Source organism: Eschrichtius robustus, chromosome 9 (genome assembly GCF_028021215.1).
Source record: "Eschrichtius robustus isolate mEscRob2 chromosome 9, mEscRob2.pri, whole genome shotgun sequence".
Taxonomy (NCBI): domain Eukaryota; kingdom Metazoa; phylum Chordata; class Mammalia; order Artiodactyla; family Eschrichtiidae; genus Eschrichtius; species Eschrichtius robustus.
This window is the reverse complement of record NC_090832.1, coordinates 32,759,490-32,768,745: the sequence shown is the minus strand read 5'-3', so window position 1 is coordinate 32,768,745 and position 9,256 is coordinate 32,759,490.

The following is a 9,256-nucleotide window of genomic DNA, read 5'->3' as shown; positions in this document are numbered from 1 at the left end:
ATTTCTTATTTTAAATTCACATAACATCTATTCTAAGCTCCCATACAGACAGAGGAGAAATTCAGTCTTAGTCATTAAGGCTGCATGAGAATCAAGGAAGTGTATGTGGTACTGACAAACTGAGAGAAGATTGTTCCATCTCCAGTTTGCCGTGGTCATCTTATCCTCATGGTTTACGCCCATGTGCTCTGTTTCTATGCCACACAGAGGCTGCAAAGCCTATGCTTGGGGCCCAGACACAATGGGACCAGAGGACAGCCAGACCCCTTGTGGAGCTGCCGCTTCTCTGGGGCTCTGAGCTGGAGCTACACTCAGGTTCCTGCACACAGATCTCCATTCTTTTCCTTCTCTGTTGAAATCTTTCCACCTCCCTCTGTTAACCTCAAAGGCACTACTTTCTCTTTCATCTATCCTTGGAGGACTTAGCATAATAACGTCAAGGAGTTTAGCCTTTTACAAAAACTGGGAAAGTTCTCTTTTATTTTTAATTAAAATAAAATTTTATTTATTTATCTTTGGCTGAGTTGGGTCTTCATTGCTGCGTGTGGGCTTTCTCTAGTTGCGGCGAGCGGGGGCTACTCTTCATTGCGGTGCACGGGCTTCTCATTGTGGTGGCTTCTCTTGTTTTGCAGCACAGGCTCAGTAGCTGTGGCTCATGGGCTCTAGAGCGCAGGCTCAGTAGTTGTGGCGTACGGGCTTAGTTGCTCTGCAGCATGCGGGATCTTCCTGGACCAGGGATCGAACCTGTGTCCCCTGCATTGGCAGGCGGATTCTTAACCACTGTACCAAGAGGGAAGTGCCTAGGAAAGTTCTCTGATTTCAAGTAGCTTCTGCTTTCCAACCTGCCACACATATCCTCTGAGTCCAAGGAGCATAGCCTTGAAACTGGCAGTAGGAGAAAAGGGGAGGAGGGAAACACATTTAAACAAATTACTATCTCAGTGAATAATCCTGCAACACTTCTACATAAGGCATGGGCATGTCATTAAAGAAAATGTTTTAGGGACTTCCCTGGTGGTGCAGTGGTTAAGAATCCGCCCGACAATGCAGGGGACATGGGTTCGAGCCCTGGTCCAAGAAGATCCCACATGCTGCGGAGCAACTAAACCCATGCGTCACAACTACTGAAGCCCATGCTCCTAGAGCCCATGCTCTGCAACAAGAGAAGCCACCGCAATGAGAAGCCTGCACATGGCAAGGAAGAGCAGCCCCTGCTTGCTGCAACTAGAGAAAGCCCGCGCGCAGCAGTGTAGACCCAAAGCAGCCAAAAATAAATAAATAAATAATAGTATGTTAACTTAAAAAAAAAAAAAAGAAAATGTTTTAAAAAGAAAAGGAAGAAGAAGAAAGAAAAGAAAGACGGTGGCCTACATGGCCCTGGATTTTGATTTTGTGTGATTCTCTACTGAGGAAATGTGGATGCTTCGTCTAGTTCATCTCTTCTATTTTATGGATGAGATGACTAAGTTCCAGAAGCAACATGGTGTGGAAGAAACAGCAAAGGCTTTGCGGTAAGCAAAAGTAAGTTAGTTTTCTAATTCTGTTACTTATTAGTTCAATGCTCTTGGGCAAGTTATACAGTCTCTCTGAGGTTTAACTTCTTCATCTGCAGAACGGGGATCATTGTACTTACCTTACAGAGTTGTTGGGAGATTTAAAGAGCTTATATGCACACATGGTATCTTACCTCAGTTACTGGCACATAGAAGACATTCAACAATGCTAGCTTCTCCCATCTTGCTCAAAGCCATATATGCAATGTGTGGCAGATCCAGAATGAAAGCCCAGTTCCCCTACTCCCAGAGCATACTGCACCATCAGTGTGGTCATTGGAGAAACGCAGTGACATGTCGACAACCAAGACGTATTAACAGTAGACAAGTCTGTTACCAGCAGAAAAGCAGTATGCATGCTCAGTGTAAAAAGGACATCATGTCATCTATCACTCAACCCTTTTTATTTAAAAGATTCATAACATTTTCGAAAACGCCTGGCAACGCCAATCACCTTTGTCTCTGAGCTGTAGGCGACGGGCCAAGGCCCGACAGTAGCAAAGGGTCAGGCCTCCAGCTGCTAGTTTTCTCAGGTTGGCTTTCCTATTCTCACAGTCGAGCCAAGTGGTCAGCAGGCAGTTGATTAGCAGCCTTTCTTATGTTCCGGGGGGAATGGAGAGGAGGCCAAGGTTATGAGTTCTCTCCCCTCATGGGCAGGTATATTCCAAATGGGGAAAGTAATGTACCAAGACTGATGAGCCCAGCCCTGAACCTGACCGAGCAACTCTCCAATATGTGTGACCTGTCACCAAGACAAACACATCAGGGAAGGTGATGGCTCAGCTTAAGCCAATCACCACCGAGGAGACAATTCCATTAGTGAATCTTCCTGAGAGAGGACCATCACCTACAGCCTGCTAGTAAAGAACAGTGTGCTGATTACATGTTATAGACTTGTAAGCAAACCAGATACACAATCATTAATTCATTTATTCACTCAAACATTATCCAACCTGGGGCTTTGTAACCAACATTATCAACAAAGACCTCGTCTTAGTAGATTTCTATGCTTCAGCTATTAAACTGAAAGCTAACATTTATTAATATAATTTATTAAGGACTTTACATGAATTATCTCTTTAATAATTAAAAAAAAAAACTTTGAAATATTTTCTAGTATCCCTGCTTTACAGAGGATGAAAGTGAGGTTCAGGTTGCTAGGGTCACACACAGTGGTAGAGCTGGGATTTGAATCCTGATTTGTCTGTATTTAATCACTGTATCATACTGTTTTCAAGGGCTACAACCCAGTACATGGGACTGTTTCTGGGAAATTTTCATTCTTAACGAAGGAGGAAAACTAATTACAATTATAGAGGATATACCAGGTGAGTGGAAGTAACATTTTTGATAACTGATTCTGTATTTGTGTATTTTCCATAAGTAAAACAGGTATCTCACAGTGATTTCTGTTCAGAAATATTCAGAGGAAAAATTCACCACGTTTTCCTACATGCTGCAAAGTAGTAGTCTTATGCGAACGCTTATCATAATACAGTCATTTCCTACCTGAAAATGTGGTAATCAATCTTGCTACAGCAGGTAGTGTTCCATAAGTGCTTTAAAATGCAAGTGTATTGAATCCTAAGCTGGAAAACTTATTCTCTAAAATGCTGGTCATTGTCAAGTTAGAGCTGCACCTAAAAATTCAGCTGTTCACATTAATAATGGTGGAGCAACTGCCATCACTGTGCACATCTGTATATTGTGCCCAAACGTCTGACAAAAAAGCTCTTTGATGATTCTTTGAGTCTCTATGCCAGAGGGAAAGATAATTGCTATAAATTGGGACGCTTTTAGGGGGAGGTAGCACTTCATGGTACTTATGTCAGAATCTGGATGTGCAATGCACTCTTTTTCAAATCTCAACCCCTACGTGCAAGTTAAGGAACTTATACCTTGCTAGACAATCCTGTGATAGACTATGCACTGGATTGGTTTCCAGCCACCTCAGATGTGAGGCACTGTTTATACTCCTGAAGGGTTTTATGTGTGTTATGACTGAGCTATAAAGTCCTGAATGTACATTATAATAAACCTCAGCTAGACCATCAGGTGCTTAACACCACCAGCAAAGACCATCAGACCAGCTTGAAGCAAACCATAAGTGGGGACTGTTGACTTTCAGTGCCACCAGCATTCAGCACCTGCCACTTGCACTGAGGACACTTGGGCACCTGAATCCACAATTACACTTTCTCCTTTCCAAACCCATCACTCAGAAAATAGGACTTCTAAGAATTAATTCACACTGTTAGCTTCTGCAGCAGGTTGTTGGGTGTAGAAGAAAGAATATTACTAGTTTGGATATTTGTCCCAATTCAATGTAAGATGTTGGCCTTTCCCATCCAAATATTCTACATAATTTTCTAAGTCTATTTCTCTCATTTTACCTGATCAAATTTATCCTTCTAAGGTAGTCCCTCAAAAGTCAGAAGACTCTTAATATCTTGAAAGCTCCCCCATAGGACTTAATACGTGATAAAGTAGAGGAGATATTTTGTAAATATAATCTTATTCTCCACTAAACTTATTGAGGGTGTCGGACCATGACTTATACCTCAGTATGTACCCTATCTTTAATGCAGAGATGGTCAAACAATATGTGTTCAATAATACTTTATTTGTTATCTACTGCCGCTATAACAAATCACCACATACTTAGTAGGTTAAACCACACAAATTTATTATCTTATAATTCTGGAGGGAAGAAGTCCAAAATGAGTTTGCCTGGGCTAATGTAAAGGTATTGACAGGGCTGGTTCCTTCTGGAGACTCTAGAGGAAAATCAGTTTCCTTGCCTTTTCCAACATTTCTTGGCTTGTAGCCCCTTCCATCTTCAAAGCCAGAAGCATAGCATCTTCAAATTTCTCTCTGACTCTCACTCTCTTATCCTCTCTTTCACTTACAAGGACTCTGTGATTACATTGGGCTTACCTGGATAATCCAGGATAAAGTCCCCACATCAAGGCCAGCTAATTAGTAACCTTAACTCCACCACAACCTTAATGCTTCATTACTATGTAACATAATATATTCACAGTTTCTAGGGCATTGGGGCATGCATATCTTTAAGGAGCCATTACTCTGCTGACCACAAACGCTAATCATTTAAGTAAAAATAAGAAGGGTTAAGGTAAAATCAGGATGGATTCTCCAAACCTCATCTTTTAATTCTACAAGAATTCCTAGGAATCTCTAAAAAAAAAAAAAGGAAGAAGAAAATACTAGATACAATCAAATTTGATATTCTGATCATATTTATATCATTTTGAGACTTTTTTTCACAAACACCTTAGTTTCCTGCTATTGTAGCCAGCCATCTGGCATCTGTTATGATTAAGTTCAAGGTTATGTTGCTTCAAATTGTGTTCAATCTCTTCTTGAAACTTTTTTTTTTCTGATGATGTTTAATTTCCCTGATGCAGTCAAGCCTCCAGACAAGGTGTGTCATCTTTGAGTGAAATCTGTCTGGAAGCAAAAACTGATGCCAGAAGCATTAAAAGGTTTCCAATATATTTGGACCACACAAAGTTTTAGGTGCCTCTAATGATTGAACTTTACTGACATCAGATTCCACAGACTCTCAGTGTTAAGGTTTGTTTGTGTATTGTTTGACGGTTTGCTGTCAAGAAATAAAGAAAAGCTAAGTGGTAATAACTAATATGGTCTGTCACTCTACCTTGCTTTAACACAGCACATGACATCAGCATTCGTCAACTAATTGACAACGTAGTCTATTCTGTGGACAATGCAAAATGGTCAAACGTGAATGACTTCTAGAATAAAGATGCAGTAGGAATGCCTAGTTCTTGCTTTTAATTCAGATTTTAGTTTTGTTTGTTTGTTGTTTATTTTCTCACTTAAGAACCCACTGAGACTTGTTAAATAAGAAATGGAATAAAATCAGGCTTCACTTGCCTCAAAAACAAATGAAGTCCACTCTGGTTAGTTGAAGCCCACTCTGGCTTAAAAATTCCATTGACAAGTAGATTATAAATACAGGTGAATGAGGATATTCTGGGGCTGTAGATTCCATGACCCAGGCGATAGGGGTGTGTCTGTAGTCAGAGCTTTGCGTCAGTGTGGCGTGACTTTCATCTATCCATGAGCAAGGACCCGGAGGGCATCTTGGCATTGGTGCACTACATGTGGTGTTGATGGCAGCACGTGTGAGTGGGAAGTTGTTGGTATCATAGCACCTTGTTAAACACACTGAAGCATGCTCTTTTGGGAGCCTTTCAGGAAATAAATGGTGAAAGGATGGCATTTCACTATGTCTTCTCTACTTTTTCTAAGCCTACTGACTGGCTGAAAGATTAAAATGCATAATTATGTGCTTTCTACACCCAAACACCTTCATAAATTCAGCTCAATAAATTTTAACTATACATAAACTCTTCTAATGGATTAAACTTGGCAGGGAAGTAGTTCTTACAAAGCAAAGACATAGGCATGTCTCTTGACCTAGCCTTTGGACAGGGGTTCTTAACCTCAGGTTTATGGATAACTGAATGATCCTAAAGGATATCAGGCCAACTGTGAATTCTCTCTAAGCATAGGAAAAGATTTTGGATATGATTGCATGTGTATTTTTCTGGGATGAGAAACCATAGCTTTCATTTGATCCTCAAATGGCTCTCTGTGTCTAATAAATAATAAGGAAGAAAATAAAATGTTTAAGAACCAGAGATTTAGAATCTGTTTTTTAACAAAGCGTTGCTTACAAACCTCAGAAAAAAATTGTTTTAGAGCCCATAATGAGCAGTTTTTGGCTATCATGCATGAACTGAGCAGCCGCTTTGGAAAATTAATATGAAAACACAAAAATGTAATTGCTAAGCAACCTGTGCATTAAGCATCATTTTCAATTAATTTTAGCTAAGAATTGGGCTATTAATTTTAATATCTTACAGTCACATTCATAATTAATTGAAGTTAATCGCTTTAAAACTCACTTTAGAGGCTCTGCAAACCATAGCATGTTTTGATTTTTGCAAGGATTCCTCTTTTTAAAAACATGAAACCCCCTATCATCTTGACAGAGTCCCACAATACTGGAAATGTATGGATCTTTTTCTTTAATGACAGCTTAAAACGTGAGACTCTATCGTTCAAAAATAGGAAAGAAAATTATTTAACCCAATTCTTAATCATATAACGTTTCCCATGTAGCTCAATATTTTAGTTGCTTTTTAACTGTTCTTGATCTACTCTAAGAAGCTAACTAGCTTTCTTGAAAGGTAGCAGTAACAAAATTATTAAAATGTTATAAAGTTATCAAAGTCTTTATCTCTAGTATGTAAAAGAAAAGGAAGTGTTGACCATGCTTTGGTAAGCAGTGTAGCTGGTGAACCTAGAAAATTCAGACCATGTTGGGGGACCTTGATTCAAAGCTACTAGGAGCAAAACCTGACTCTTCTAGAATGGAATCAAATAAGAAATTTTAGAAAACTTCTGGAAGAAGACAACTTTTTGGAAAAGATGATGGAATTTAATTACTTTGGGGATTATTGTTATTGATTTTTATGTACTTTGGGTTTTTTGTGTAATTTAATATTGAATCCGGCATAAAAGGCTATTTCAGGGATGCATTATCTACAGCTCTCAGAATCTTGTCAAATAAACTTTTTACTTAGAAAAGATTTCATTTCACTGAACGTTCATTCTCCCTGACATCCCTCGAGTCAGCCCCAAATCTCCACAGCCTGGGGTCTTAAATGAATTACCTGTATTATAAGTCATGACCAAGAGATGAAAGGATGCTTTCTAGTCACACAGAAATTTGCTGGAAAGCTTTGGTCAGCGCAAGAATAACATGCCAATGTATGGGTGGAGAAATAATTAATAAAAGTCATGTCTCAGCAGTATTGTTGCAAAGCTAAATGTATCCTATAGCCCTAATTATCCAGTATTGTCCTGTTTCAAACACTGTCCACATGTTCGTCTCCTAGGGGGTCAGAGGATGCATGCTGATTCACTATGAGGAGAGTTCAGTGTCAAGGGCAAAGGACGAGTAGCACAGTAGGACCTGGGCAAGTTAGAGGCTGGGAGTTCTGAGGGAAATAGCAGGAGACAAAGTGCCAGTCCAAGAAGAAATCACTGACAAAGAGTAATGGACACCTCTTCACCCCAGTAAATCCCCTGAGAGAGGACCTTGCTGGAGTCCCCAAGCCAAGAGGCAACCCTCAGGGAGGAAACTATTTCTGGTTTTTGTTTTCCTTGTCTTATTAGCAATTTATTTTTCTTATTATAGAGTAGCAAATGTTCATTGTAGAAAATTTGGTCATACATATATAAGTGTATCCCTAACCAGTAAGAACAACTACTGACATTTTGTTATTTTTCCTCCCAGTGGTTTGCTGCGTGTCTATTGCTTTCCATCCATATGTTTGCACACTGACAAAATCCCAAAATCTAATTGGTAATCCAACTTTATTCGTTTAATGTATTATGTGTAAATATTTCTCCAGAGACACTTGTTTCTGACTTTCCCTGGTTCTGATAGGCAGTCCCTCCCTACTGACACCCCACCCCCCATATATACATATACTTTTCTAAATTATCTGATTTTTTAAAATATATATATATTTATTTATTTTGGCTGTGCTGGGTCTCAGTTGCAGCATGTGGGATCTTCATTGCGGCACGTGGGATCTTTAGTTGCGGCATGTGGGATTATCTGATTTGTTTTTAAGAGAAAAGTTGAGTATTATTTTCACAAAACCAAAAACAGGAAGGAAAGGAAGGGGAAAGGAAAAGTGGAAAGAAAAGACAGGGGCTGGTGGGGGGAGAGAGAGAGAGAGAGAGAGAGAGGGAGAGAGACTGTGTTAGTTTTACTTTGGCCTAGGAAATGTTCTTTCTGCCATTTCAGGACACCTGCCCCCGCTATGCCCAACTCACCCCCTCCATCTCTCCTGTCAATATTTCTGCACACTTTCTTTGAGCCCCGAACACAGAACAGTACACAAGTGGAGGAAAGGGGGACCATTTATCGACCTAATATTGTGCTATGAATAAATTTCTGTCAAAGTAACCAGTCAATTTGCTCCAAACCTCTTAAGGTGGGGCAATGATCAAGTGACCCAATAGCTAATGAGCACTTAATGAATGAGTGCTGAATGGAGGTGAATGTTTTGAGCGGGGAGAGGGCAGGGAAAGGTGGAAGAAGCCTGAAGGCAACAGGAAGGCATTAGGTGCCTGCATGGAAGTGGAGCTAGTAGGGTCCCACTCAAGGAAGAGAGGTGTTGTAAAAGGGGGCCTCCGGATGAAAAAGACAAAATTTCAAAACCTCACCATCTCTTTTCATCAATCAATCAGGAATGAGCATACGCTGCCATCCACCAAGGCATTTCCTGTCTGGCAGCTGTGGAAACCACTCCTCAGCTTCTGCTGCCTGGGAGGGTGTTCCGCGTCCTGAAAGGGGTGCTTTGGATGAAGCAGGAAGAGCTGTGTTAGTTTCGATTGAACGGTATTCGCGTTGGTGAATAAGAATCTCCTAGACTACGACAAGCCTTAGGCAAAATCATGAGGGAGGCTGATTTTGAGGAGGTGGGGATAGGGAGAGAATCCAAGTCTCCAGAAAGCCCCTCAGAGACAGCGGCATTCAGAGCACTTTCAAGACCTTGTACCTGGCACATGGCAAGCTCTCGGCACATGTTCTTTGAATGAGTAAACGCGGAAAGCGAGCTTTAAGCTCCCTC